The sequence below is a fragment of the Mesoplodon mirus genome (assembly GCF_964341445.2).
Source record: "Mesoplodon mirus genome assembly, contig: HAP1_SCAFFOLD_775, whole genome shotgun sequence".
NCBI lineage: Eukaryota > Metazoa > Chordata > Mammalia > Artiodactyla > Ziphiidae > Mesoplodon > Mesoplodon mirus.
The window spans coordinates 1-14778 of NW_028295257.1; positions in this window are offsets into that span (position 1 = coordinate 1).

Genomic DNA, 14778 nt, shown 5'->3' on the forward strand with positions numbered 1-14778 from the left:
TACAATCTCATGTCCATTGCAGCATTATACACAATACACAACATAGGAAAACCGCCTAGTGTCCATGGGAAGATGAATTAATAAAGAAAATGTGGTGTACACATACAGTGGAATGTCATTCAGTCTTTGAAAAAGAAGGAAATCCTGCCATTTGCAGCAACACGAAAGAACTTGGAGGACATTTGTAAGAGTGAAATAAGCCAGTCACGGAAGGTCAAAAACTGAAAGAAAACTCCGAGAAGCAGAGAGTAGAAGGGTGGTTCCAAGAGCTGGCAGGAGGTTGACATGGGAAGTCTCTGTTCAATGGTTAGAATGTGTTATTTCAAAATGGAAAAGTTCTAGACACATGCTGTACAAGGTGCATGTAGTCAACAGGACTGACTGGACATTTCAAAACTTGTTAAGACGTTGGATTTCGTCGTATGTGTACTTTTACAACAATAAAATATACATATGTAAAATAAATACCAAGTGGAAAAAGGGGAAAAAAGAAGAAAAATAAGGAAAGGGAGTCAACAGAGGGAAAGAAGAAAGGAGGAAGGGTCTCGAATGTACACAGGTATCAGGAGATAATGGGACAGAAGCTCCTCTCCCCAGGCTTTAAAGAAGACATCTCTCCAGAGTACACTCCAGCAAGAGGGGGATGTCCTTTCTCTTCCCCATTCAAGCAGAAGTGCCAATAGCATCCTAAGTGTGGCCCAGGCTGTGCTCAGGTGTACACTTTTCCTTGATCTCTAAACCAACCACCCCTGACTCCCCATGGCTCAGGTGCCCTTCCTGTATCTCCTTCCACTTCTCTAAAGCATTTCCCTCTTCAAGTCCAGCCCGAGGCTCCAATCCTGTCCTCACACGTGGGGTCCACTGAGCGGGTCTCTGCGTTCTTAAGAGCCTCCCTGTGAGTAGCAGGCACTGAATCGCACACCAGGGTTCCCCTCAGCACCATCAGGAAACTACGACCTAGGGATTGAGGATTTCTAGAACAACTTTACTCTTACACAGTCTCTTGGGTAAACAAGTGACATTTTACAATCAAGCATTTTCAGTGTTTTCTTTGGTGGGGAAAATATTGACACATATAAGGCAATCATATTCTATTAAAGTATGTATTTCTCAGAGGACTCACTATCGAAAAAAAATTTTTAAGTATAACTTTCCATGTTTTAATTGACTTTACTCCCAGACTTGTTTGCTTGCAAAAGCCTTCAGAAAATACCAAGAACCTACTTCATCTGGCAGTTTGCACAGCAACATGAGTGGAGATGCTCTTGTCACACTGCTTGGTTTCTCTGTCCCACCTTGCAAAGCACAACCTCCTCTCCGCCCTCCTGGGAAGGGAGTCAGTGCCCACCCTGAGCTCAATCCCTGGGGTAGATCTCTTGGTTCTGTCTTCACTGTACGCAGTGTTTCTTGCCCAGCACACAGAAACAGGGCCGGCACAAGTGATGGAAGACAGACTTTCCACAGGAGAAGGACATTTCGTTTCCTTAGCACAGAATCCGATAGTGAATATTAGCCTCAAAGGAGAAAGGTGGAGTGAATTTCCTCCATCTACTCCTGAAGGCTCCTTCTTTCTCGGACTCCTCCAGAACTGGGTGTGGCATGTGGGTACAAGCATGGGCTCCCTGCAAAAGGAAGGAGGCCTGACTAGCACTAGGTGCTTCAGGTAAGAGGGGAGGACTCATCCCGAGACTCTAATAGGAAACAGTTAGAATGAGGGAAGTGGCAGAGAGATGTATCATAACCATTCAGAATGCTATGAGACCTACTAAGGGATGAGATTTCTTATTAAATGAAGTTGTAATTGACCCAGTAGTAGGCATGCTGAAACCCAGTTTTGTTCACTAAGAATCCAGCCATGGAGCAACTAAGCCCGTGCACCACAACTACTAAGCCTGTGCTCTAGAGCCCACAAGTCAAGGCCAAGATGTGGGGTATTGGAAAATTTGTACACTGCCTGTGGGAATGTAAAATGGTGCAGCTATTATGAAAAAGAGTATGGGGATTCCTTATAAAACTATAAACAGAAATATCATATGATTCAGCAATCACAGTTCTGGGTATATATCCAAAGGAAATTAAATCAGTATCACAATGAGTTGAACTTAGGTTCATTGCAGCATTCTCCACAATAGCCTAGATATGCAACCAACTTCACAAAAGAAGTAAGTGTCCTGTGCCTGAGCTAACCTTAGGTACTTCAAAACAACTCTGTAAGCCTCTTAGCCCCTTAGAGAGGATGAAAGCAATATTACAGTTAAAAGTAACTTGTCCCAATTCCCTTAGTCTGGAATACTGAAACAAAAGTTCTACAGCAGGGGAAGCCTCCTAAACACACAGCACCTGCCAGGGTTTACCCCAGCCTTGGAAGAACTGGGAAGGATAAGACCAAGGCAGGCCTGAGGAAAGGTCAGAGAGTGGGCAGGACGGGAGTGTGGGGAGCAGGGGCAGGGCTGTCCGGATGGAGCAGTGGGTTGTAAGAAGAGCAGTGACCCTGGGTCCTGCTGCCCTGAGTCTTTGTCCTGGGCCTGGTCAATCCCAGGAGACCAGGTTAGCAGGGCTGTGAGAGCCAGTGTGTGAAGCGAGCCCAGCAGCCCCTTCACACAGTCCTCTAGAATTCCTGCCGGCCATGAAGGGTCTTTAGGGGCAGCTGGACGTGGAGCCCTCTCAAATGGAAGCATGTCAGCACATCAGCCTTGGGAGGTGCTGAGGCTGAAATGAGGAGACTGAGCACATGCAGTGATCCCAAAGCATGTGTCCTCTGACTCATCCACCTCTGGGAGCGCCCTTTCCATGAGGAATAAACAGTGAGGACAAACCTAAGGTGAAGCTACAAGTCCTGAAAGTGTACAGGGGGAGAGTTCAAGTCTCATCCACCACCTGACACTCACTATAAGAACTTGTTCTCCAGTGTCAAGTGATTATGAGAGTTTTGTTCCCACTAGGATATGGCCATCATACGTGAATGTAAAAAGGAAACCAAAATCCTGGTGCAAAGTACCCTCCCGGTATCAAACAGAAATGAACCTTTCATCTTTGGCAGTGAAAAAGCAATGAAAGAGGAGTCTTGTGAGAAAGAAAATTTCTGAATGGCAAAGCAAGAAAAGATGACTATAAGCACAGTACAGTCAAAGGACATGGACACCATAACACTATTATATCATTAAAATTTGGAAAGAACAAATCAGAATTCTACACATATTTCCTTCTTCTTCCTGATTTCATATTCACCTTCCTTAGTTTCTAAAGAACCGGGTGGAACCCAAGTGTTCTAGGAATTGTCTCGCTTTAGATCCTACCTGAGAGTTGTTCGCTACGTGAATCGTCATCAGCATCGCTGTTATGTATGCTCTCCACGATGCATTCTGTACAGACACAACCATGAGCATAAAGTTATTATACAAGTTGACCCACCCATTTCTCCTACTCGACTTGCTGGCTCACACAGCCTCCCCCTGGTCTTCCCTCCAGGTTCTCAGACCTCCCCTGTGCTCTGTGCAGACAGAGTCCTTCAATAAGATATTGATCACCGTTGAAAATTTCAAATGAGGGAGAGATGCTGAGAAAATCACCTTTCGACCCCTCACTTCTATAGACCCATTTATAGCTTTCACCGTCAACCTTACCAACCTGAAATTCCAGATGTTACAGACACACTTGAAACATGGCTAGTGTGACCAAGCAAGTGTGTGCTTTTTGCATTTTTTAATAGAATGAGTTAATTATTGTTTGAACTAAATTAATCATAAATAGACACATTTGGTTAGTGGCTACCACACTGGAAAGCTCAGCTCTAAGAAATCCAAAGATGAGAAAGAGGCAACCAGCCACCCCTCCCCTGGTTGTTCTTTACTGCAGAAAATTTGATGGCCTGATCTGATCATTCGTATGTAGGTATATCTTGGGCTCTTGGACCCACGCCAGGCATTGCGAGAGTCCTTGTGGACACTGAAATAGTACAGTCAACACTCAGATCCAAGAGGAATTCCCAGCAAGGGGCCCACTTGTAGACAGAGGTGAAGGGCATGGCCCAGTACACCTGTATTAGACATAATCAGAGAGTAGGTGCAGAGGGGAGGGAGGCATTTCACTCTCTGCATGAGTCCATCCTTCTCACCCCTGACTCTAGAAGGCCTGAGGAAGGCAGTGGAAAAGGCCCCGTAGGAGGTGAAAAATTTGTATACTGAAAACTACAGGACATTGCGGAAAGAAATTAAAGAAGAGACAAGTAATTGGAATGACATACCACGTTCATAGACTGGACTATTAAATACTGTTGGCATTTCTATACTACAGAAAGTGATGTACACATATATCGCAACAACCCACAAAATTCCATGTCATTATTATAGAAGCGGACAGAATCCTAAAATACATACGGAACCCCCACCCCCAAGTAGATAAAACAATCTTGAGAGCAAAGAGCAATGATGGAGATTAACACTTCCTGAACTCAAAACACATAAAAATGCCACAGTAGTCAAAACAGTCTGCTACTGGCATCAAGACAGTGAGATAGACCAATGAAATATAATAGAGTGACGCCAAATAAATGCACATATATATGGCCAACTGATCTTGGCCAAGGTTCTAAGATTACCAAGTGAAGAAAGGATAGTCTCTTCAACAATCAACAGAATGAAAAGGCAACCTATAGGATGGGAGGAAATATGTGTAAAACTTGCATCTGAATAAGGGACCAATATCCAGAATATAAAAGAAACTACTACAAGGCAATTTCAGAAAAACAGCGGGCAAATAACTGAGTTTAAAAATGGGTAAAAAGCTTCACTAGACATTTCTCCATAAAGACATACAAGTGGTCAATCTACATATGAAAATTTGCTCAACATCGCTAAGCATCAGGGAAATGGAAATCAAGCCACAAGGAGATATCACTCACACCTGTTAGAATGTGTATTATAAAAAGACAATTAGGGCTTCCCTGGTGGCACAGTGGTTGAGAGTCCGCCTGCCGATGCAGGGGACACATGTTCGTGCCCCGGTTTGAGAGGATCCCACATGCCGCTGAGCGGCTTGGCCCATGAACCATGGCCGCTGAGCCTGTGCGTTTGGCGCCTGTGCTCCGCGACGGGAGACCTCACAACAATGAGAGGCCCGTGTACTGCAAACAAAAGAAAAAAAAAAGAAAGAAAAAGAAGAAAAGAAAGAAAATTAATGGATGCTGGCAAAGATGTGAAGAAGTGGAACTTCTGTACCCTGTTTTGTACCCTTTAGTAATGTAAAATGGTGTAGCCATTATGGAAAACAGAATGGAGGTCCCCCAAAAATTATTGAGAACTCTCATAAAATCCAGCAATCACTCATTTAGGTTTATATACAAAGGAGATAAAACAAGAATGTCCAAGAGATATCTACAATCTCATGTCCATTGCAGCATTATACACAATACACAACATAGGAAAACCGCCTAGTGTCCATGGGAAGATGAATTAATAAAGAAAATGTGGTGTACACATACAGTGGAATGTCATTCAGTCTTTGAAAAAGAAGGAAATCCTGCCATTTGCAGCAACACGAAAGAACTTGGAGGACATTTGTAAGAGTGAAATAAGCCAGTCACGGAAGGTCAAAAACTGAAAGAAAACTCCGAGAAGCAGAGAGTAGAAGGGTGGTTCCAAGAGCTGGCAGGAGGTTGACATGGGAAGTCTCTGTTCAATGGTTAGAATGTGTTATTTCAAAATGGAAAAGTTCTAGACACATGCTGTACAAGGTGCATGTAGTCAACAGGACTGACTGGACATTTCAAAACTTGTTAAGACGTTGGATTTCGTCGTATGTGTACTTTTACAACAATAAAATATACATATGTAAAATAAATACCAAGTGGAAAAAGGGGAAAAAAGAAGAAAAATAAGGAAAGGGAGTCAACAGAGGGAAAGAAGAAAGGAGGAAGGGTCTCGAATGTACACAGGTATCAGGAGATAATGGGACAGAAGCTCCTCTCCCCAGGCTTTAAAGAAGACATCTCTCCAGAGTACACTCCAGCAAGAGGGGGATGTCCTTTCTCTTCCCCATTCAAGCAGAAGTGCCAATAGCATCCTAAGTGTGGCCCAGGCTGTGCTCAGGTGTACACTTTTCCTTGATCTCTAAACCAACCACCCCTGACTCCCCATGGCTCAGGTGCCCTTCCTGTATCTCCTTCCACTTCTCTAAAGCATTTCCCTCTTCAAGTCCAGCCCGAGGCTCCAATCCTGTCCTCACACGTGGGGTCCACTGAGCGGGTCTCTGCGTTCTTAAGAGCCTCCCTGTGAGTAGCAGGCACTGAATCGCACACCAGGGTTCCCCTCAGCACCATCAGGAAACTACGACCTAGGGATTGAGGATTTCTAGAACAACTTTACTCTTACACAGTCTCTTGGGTAAACAAGTGACATTTTACAATCAAGCATTTTCAGTGTTTTCTTTGGTGGGGAAAATATTGACACATATAAGGCAATCATATTCTATTAAAGTATGTATTTCTCAGAGGACTCACTATCGAAAAAAAATTTTTAAGTATAACTTTCCATGTTTTAATTGACTTTACTCCCAGACTTGTTTGCTTGCAAAAGCCTTCAGAAAATACCAAGAACCTACTTCATCTGGCAGTTTGCACAGCAACATGAGTGGAGATGCTCTTGTCACACTGCTTGGTTTCTCTGTCCCACCTTGCAAAGCACAACCTCCTCTCCGCCCTCCTGGGAAGGGAGTCAGTGCCCACCCTGAGCTCAATCCCTGGGGTAGATCTCTTGGTTCTGTCTTCACTGTATGCAGCGTTTCTTGCCCAGCACACAGAAACAGGGCCGGCACAAGTGATGGAAGACAGACTTTCCACAGGAGAAGGACATTTCGTTTCCTTAGCACAGAATCCGATAGTGAATATTAGCCTCAAAGGAGAAAGGTGGAGTGAATTTCCTCCATCTACTCCTGAAGGCTCCTTCTTTCTCGGACTCCTCCAGAACTGGGTGTGGCATGTGGGTACAAGCATGGGCTCCCTGCAAAAGGAAGGAGGCCTGACTAGCACTAGGTGCTTCAGGTAAGAGGGGAGGACTCATCCCGAGACTCTAATAGGAAACAGTTAGAATGAGGGAAGTGGCAGAGAGATGTATCATAACCATTCAGAATGCTATGAGACCTACTAAGGGATGAGATTTCTTATTAAATGAAGTTGTAATTGACACAGTAGTAGGCATGCTGAAACCCAGTTTTGTTCACTAAGAATCCAGCCATGGAGCAACTAAGCCCGTGCACCACAACTACTAAGCCTGTGCTCTAGAGCCCACAAGTCAAGGCCAAGATGTGGGGTATTGGAAAATTTGTACACTGCCTGTGGGAATGTAAGATGGTGCAGCTATTATGAAAAAGAGTATGGGGATTCCTTATAAAATTATAAACAGAAATATCATATGATTCAGCAATCACAGTTCTGGGTATATATCCAAAGGAAATTAAATCAGTATCACAATGAGTTGAACTTAGGTTCATTGCAGCATTCTCCACAATAGCCTAGATATGCAACCAACTTCACAAAAGAAGTAAGTGTCCTGTGCCTGAGCTAACCTTAGGTACTTCAAAACAACTCTGTAAGCCTCTTAGCCCCTTAGAGAGGATGAAAGCAATATTACAGTTAAAAGTAACTTGTCCCAATTCCCTTAGTCTGGAGTACTGAAACAGAAGTTCTACAGCAGGGGAAGCCTCCTAAACACACAGCACCTGCCAGGGTTTACCCCAGCCTTGGAAGAACTGGGAAGGATAAGACCAAGGCAGGCCTGAGGAAAGGTCAGAGGGTGGGCAGGACGGGAGTGTGGGGAGCAGGGGCAGGGCTGTCCGGATGGAGCAGTGGGTTGTAAGAAGAGCAGTGACCCTGGGTCCTGCTGCCCTGAGTCTTTGTCCTGGGCCTGGTCAATCCCAGGAGACCAGGTTAGCAGGGCTGTGAGAGCCAGTGTGTGAAGCGAGCCCAGCAGCCCCTTCACACAGTCCTCTAGAATTCCTGCCGGCCATGAAGGGTCTTTAGGGGCAGCTGGACGTGGAGCCCTCTCAAATGGAAGCATGTCAGCACATCAGCCTTGGGAGGTGCTGAGGCTGAAATGAGGAGACTGAGCACATGCAGTGATCCCAAAGCATGTGTCCTCTGACTCATCCACCTCTGGGAGCGCCCTTTCCATGAGGAATAAACAGTGAGGACAAACCTAAGGTGAAGCTACAAGTCCTGAAAGTGTACAGGGGGAGAGTTCAAGTCTCATCCACCACCTGACACTCACTATAAGAACTTGTTCTCCAGTGTCAAGTGATTATGAGAGTTTTGTTCCCACTAGGATAAGGCCATCATACGTGAATGTAAAAAGGAAACCAAAATCCTGGTGCAAAATACCCTCCCGGTATCAAACAGAAATGAACCTTTCATCTTTGGCAGTGAAAAAGCAATGAAAGAGGAGTCTTGTGAGAAAGAAAATTTCTGAATGGCAAAGCAAGAAAAGATGACTATAAGCACAGTACAGTCAAAGGACATGGACACCATAACTCTATTATATCATTAAAATTTGGAAAGAACAAATCAGAATTCTACACATATTTCCTTCTTCTTCCTGATTTCATATTCACCTTCCTTAGTTTCTAAAGAACCGGGTGGAACCCAAGTGTTCTAGGAATTGTCTCGCTTTAGATCCTACCTGAGAGTTGTTCGCTATGTGAATCGTCATCAGCATCGCTGTTATGTATGCTCTCCACGATGCATTCTGTACAGACACAACCATGAGCATAAAGTTATTATACAAGTTGACCCACCCATTTCTCCTACTCGACTTGCTGGCTCACACAGCCTCCCCCTGGTCTTCCCTCCAGGTTCTCAGACCTCCCCTGTGCTCTGTGCAGACAGAGTCCTTCAATAAGATATTGATCACCGTTGAAAATTTCAAATGAGGGAGAGATGCTGAGAAAATCACCTTTCGACCCCTCACTTCTATAGACCCATTTATAGCTTTCACCGTCAACCTTACCAACCTGAAATTCCAGATGTTACAGACACACTTGAAACATGGCTAGTGTGACCAAGCAAGTGTGTGCTTTTTGCATTTTTTAATAGAATGAGTTAATTATTGTTTGAACTAAATTAATCATAAATAGACACATTTGGTTAGTGGCTACCACACTGGAAAGCTCAGCTCTAAGAAATCCAAAGATGAGAAAGAGGCAACCAGCCACCCCTCCCCTGGTTGTTCTTTACTGCAGAAAATTTGATGGCCTGATCTGATCATTCGTATGTAGGTATATCTTGGGCTCTTGGACCCACGCCAGGCATTGCGAGAGTCCTTGTGGACACTGAAATAGTACAGTCAACACTCAGATCCAAGAGGAATTCCCAGCAAGGGGCCCACTTGTAGACAGAGGTGAAGGGCATGGCCCAGTACACCTGTATTAGACATAATCAGAGAGTAGGTGCAGAGGGGAGGGAGGCATTTCACTCTCTGCATGAGTCCATCCTTCTCACCCCTGACTCTAGAAGACCTGAGGAAGGCAGTGGAAAAGGCCCCGTAGGAGGTGAAAAATTTGTATACTGAAAACTACAGGACATTGCGGAAAGAAATTAAAGAAGAGACAAGTAATTGGAATGACATACCACGTTCATAGACTGGACTATTAAATACTGTTGGCATTTCTATACTACAGAAAGTGATGTACACATATATCGCAACAACCCACAAAATTCCATGTCATTATTATAGAAGCGGACAGAATCCTAAAATACATATTTAACCCCCCCCAAAGTAGATAAAACAATCTTGAGAGCAAAGAGCAATGATGGAGATGAACACTTCCTGAACTCAAAACACATAACAATGCCACAGTAGTCAAAACAGTCTGCTACTGGCATCAAGACAGTGAGATAGACCAATGAAATATAATAGAGAGATGCCAAATAAACGCACATATATATGGCCAACTGATCTTGGCCAAGGTTCTAAGATTACCAAGTGAAGAAAGGATAGTCTCTTCAACAATCAACAGAATGAAAAGGCAACCTATAGGATGGGAGGAAATATGTGTAAAACTTGCATCTGAATAAGGGACCAATATCCAGAATATAAAAGAAACTACTACAAGGCAATTTCAGAAAAACAGCGGGCAAATAACTGAGTTTAAAAATGGGTAAAAAGTTTCACTAGACATTTCTCCATAAAGACATACAAGTGGTCAATCTACATATGAAAATTTGCTCAACATCGCTAAGCATCAGGGAAATGGAAATCAAGCCACAAGGAGATATCACTCACACCTGTTAGAATGTGTATTATAAAAAGACAATTAGGGCTTCCCTGGTGGCACAGTGGTTGAGAGTCCGCCTGCCGATGCAGGGGACACATGTTCGTGCCCCGGTTTGAGAGGATCCCACATGCCGCTGAGCGGCTTGGCCCATGAACCATGGCCGCTGAGCCTGTGCGTTTGGCGCCTGTGCTCCGCGACGGGAGACCTCACAACAATGAGAGGCCCGTGTACTGCAAACAAAAGAAAAAAAAAAGAAAGAAAAAGAAGAAAAGAAAGAAAATTAATGGATGCTGGCAAAGATGTGAAGAAGTGGAACTTCTGTACCCTGTTTTGTACCCTTTAGTAATGTAAAATGGTGTAGCCATTATGGAAAACAGAATGGAGGTCCCCCAAAAATTATTAAGAGAACTCTCATAAAATCCAGCAATCACTCATTTAGGTTTATATACAAAGGAGATAAAACAAGAATGTCCAAGAGATATCTACAATCTCATGTCCATTGCAGCATTATACACAATACACAACATAGGAAAACCGCCTAGTGTCCATGGGAAGATGAATTAATAAAGAAAATGTGGTGTACACATACAGTGGAATGTCATTCAGTCTTTGAAAAAGAAGGAAATCCTGCCATTTGCAGCAACACGAAAGAACTTGGAGGACATTTGTAAGAGTGAAATAAGCCAGTCACGGAAGGTCAAAAACTGAAAGAAAACTCCGAGAAGCAGAGAGTAGAAGGGTGGTTCCAAGAGCTGGCAGGAGGTTGACATGGGAAGTCTCTGTTCAATGGTTAGAATGTGTTATTTCAAAATGGAAAAGTTCTAGACACATGCTGTACAAGGTGCATGTAGTCAACAGGACTGACTGGACATTTCAAAACTTGTTAAGACGTTGGATTTCGTCGTATGTGTACTTTTACAACAATAAAATATACATATGTAAAATAAATACCAAGTGGAAAAAGGGGAAAAAAGAAGAAAAATAAGGAAAGGGAGTCAACAGAGGGAAAGAAGAAAGGAGGAAGGGTCTCGAATGTACACAGGTATCAGGAGATAATGGGACAGAAGCTCCTCTCCCCAGGCTTTAAAGAAGACATCTCTCCAGAGTTCACTCCAGCAAGAGGGGGATGTCCTTTCTCTTCCCCATTCAAGCAGAAGTGCCAATAGCATCCTAAGTGTGGCCCAGGCTGTGCTCAGGTGTACACTTTTCCTTGATCTCTAAACCAACCACCCCTGACTCCCCATGGCTCAGGTGCCCTTCCTGTATCTCCTTCCACTTCTCTAAAGCATTTCCCTCTTCAAGTCCAGCCCGAGGCTCCAATCCTGTCCTCACACGTGGGGTCCACTGAGCGGGTCTCTGCGTTCTTAAGAGCCTCCCTGTGAGTAGCAGGCACTGAATCGCACACCAGGGTTCCCCTCAGCACCATCAGGAAACTACGACCTAGGGATTGAGGATTTCTAGAACAACTTTACTCTTACACAGTCTCTTGGGTAAACAAGTGACATTTTACAATCAAGCATTTTCAGTGTTTTCTTTGGTGGGGAAAATATTGACACATATAAGGCAATCATATTCTATTAAAGTATGTATTTCTCAGAGGACTCACTATCGAAAAAAAATTTTTAAGTATAACTTTCCATGTTTTAATTGACTTTACTCCCAGACTTGTTTGCTTGCAAAAGCCTTCAGAAAATACCAAGAACCTACTTCATCTGGCAGTTTGCACAGCAACATGAGTGGAGATGCTCTTGTCACACTGCTTGGTTTCTCTGTCCCACCTTGCAAAGCACAACCTCCTCTCCGCCCTCCTGGGAAGGGAGTCAGTGCCCACCCTGAGCTCAATCCCTGGGGTAGATCTCTTGGTTCTGTCTTCACTGTATGCAGCGTTTCTTGCCCAGCACACAGAAACAGGGCCGGCACAAGTGATGGAAGACAGACTTTCCACAGGAGAAGGACATTTCGTTTCCTTAGCACAGAATCCGATAGTGAATATTAGCCTCAAAGGAGAAAGGTGGAGTGAATTTCCTCCATCTACTCCTGAAGGCTCCTTCTTTCTCGGACTCCTCCAGAACTGGGTGTGGCATGTGGGTACAAGCATGGGCTCCCTGCAAAAGGAAGGAGGCCTGACTAGCACTAGGTGCTTCAGGTAAGAGGGGAGGACTCATCCCGAGACTCTAATAGGAAACAGTTAGAATGAGGGAAGTGGCAGAGAGATGTATCATAACCATTCAGAATGCTATGAGACCTACTAAGGGATGAGATTTCTTATTAAATGAAGTTGTAATTGACCCAGTAGTCGGCATGCTGAAACCCAGTTTTGTTCACTAAGAATCCAGCCATGGAGCAACTAAGCCCGTGCACCACAACTACTAAGCCTGTGCTCTAGAGCCCACAAGTCAAGGCCAAGATGTGGGGTATTGGAAAATTTGTACACTGCCTGTGGGAATGTAAAATGGTGCAGCTATTATGAAAAAGAGTATGGGGATTCCTTATAAAATTATAAACAGAAATATCATATGATTCAGCAATCACAGTTCTGGGTATATATCCAAAGGAAATTAAATCAGTATCACAATGAGTTGAACTTAGGTTCATTGCAGCATTCTCCACAATAGCCTAGATATGCAACCAACTTCACAAAAGAAGTAAGTGTCCTGTGCCTGAGCTAACCTTAGGTACTTCAAAACAACTCTGTAAGCCTCTTAGCCCCTTAGAGAGGATGAAAGCAATATTACAGTTAAAAGTAACTTGTCCCAATTCCCTTAGTCTGGAGTACTGAAACAGAAGTTCTACAGCAGGGGAAGCCTCCTAAACACACAGCACCTGCCAGGGTTTACCCCAGCCTTGGAAGAACTGGGAAGGATAAGACCAAGGCAGGCCTGAGGAAAGGTCAGAGGGTGGGCAGGACGGGAGTGTGGGGAGCAGGGGCAGGGCTGTCCGGATGGAGCAGTGGGTTGTAAGAAGAGCAGTGACCCTGGGTCCTGCTGCCCTGAGTCTTTGTCCTGGGCCTGGTCAATCCCAGGAGACCAGGTTAGCAGGGCTGTGAGAGCCAGTGTGTGAAGCGAGCCCAGCAGCCCCTTCACACAGTCCTCTAGAATTCCTGCCGGCCATGAAGGGTCTTTAGGGGCAGCTGGACGTGGAGCCCTCTCAAATGGAAGCATGTCAGCACATCAGCCTTGGGAGGTGCTGAGGCTGAAATGAGGAGACTGAGCACATGCAGTGATCCCAAAGCATGTGTCCTCTGACTCATCCACCTCTGGGAGCGCCCTTTCCATGAGGAATAAACAGTGAGGACAAACCTAAGGTGAAGCTACAAGTCCTGAAAGTGTAGAGGGGGAGAGTTCAAGTCTCATCCACCACCTGACACTCACTATAAGAACTTGTTCTCCAGTGTCAAGTGATTATGAGAGCTTTGTTCCCACTAGGATATGGCCATCATACATGAATGTAAAAAGGAAACCAAAATTCTGGTGCAAAATACCCTCCCGGTATCAAACAGAAATGAACCTTTCATCTTTGGCAGTGAAAAAGCAATGAAAGAGGAGTCTTGTGAGAAAGAAAATTTCTGAATGGCAAAGCAAGAAAAGATGACTATAAGCACAGTACAGTCAAAGGACATGGACACCATAACTCTATTATATCATTAAAATTTGGAAAGAACAAATCAGAATTCTACACATATTTCCTTCTTCTTCCTGATTTCATATTCACCTTCCTTAGTTTCTAAAGAACCGGGTGGAACCCAAGTGTTCTAGGAATTGTCTCGCTTTAGATCCTACCTGAGAGTTGTTCGCTACGTGAATCGTCATCAGCATCGCTGTTATGTATGCTCTCCACGATGCATTCTGTACAGACACAACCATGAGCATAAAGTTATTATACAAGTTGACCCACCCATTTCTCCTACTCGACTTGCTGGCTCACACAGCCTCCCCCTGGTCTTCCCTCCAGGTTCTCAGACCTCCCCTGTGCTCTGTGCAGACAGAGTCCTTCAATAAGATATTGATCACCGTTGAAAATTTCAAATGAGGGAGAGATGCTGAGAAAATCACCTTTCGACCCCTCACTTCTATAGACCCATTTATAGCTTTCACCGTCAACCTTACCAACCTGAAATTCCAGATGTTACAGACACACTTGAAACATGGCTAGTGTGACCAAGCAAGTGTGTGTTTTTTGCATTGTTTAATAGAATGAGTTAATTATTGTTTGAACTAAATTAATCATAAATAGACACATTTGGTTAGTGGCTACCACACTGGAAAGCTCAGCTCTAAGAAATCCAAAGATGAGAAAGAGGCAACCAGCCACCCCTCCCCTGGTTGTTCTTTACTGCAGAAAATTTGATGGCCTGATCTGATCATTCGTATGTAGGTATATCTTGGGCTCTTGGACCCACGCCAGGCATTGCGAGAGTCCTTGTGGACACTGAAATAGTACAGTCAACACTCAGATCCAAGAGGAATTCCCAGCAAGGGGCCCACTTGTAGACAGAGGTGAAGGGCATGGCCCAGT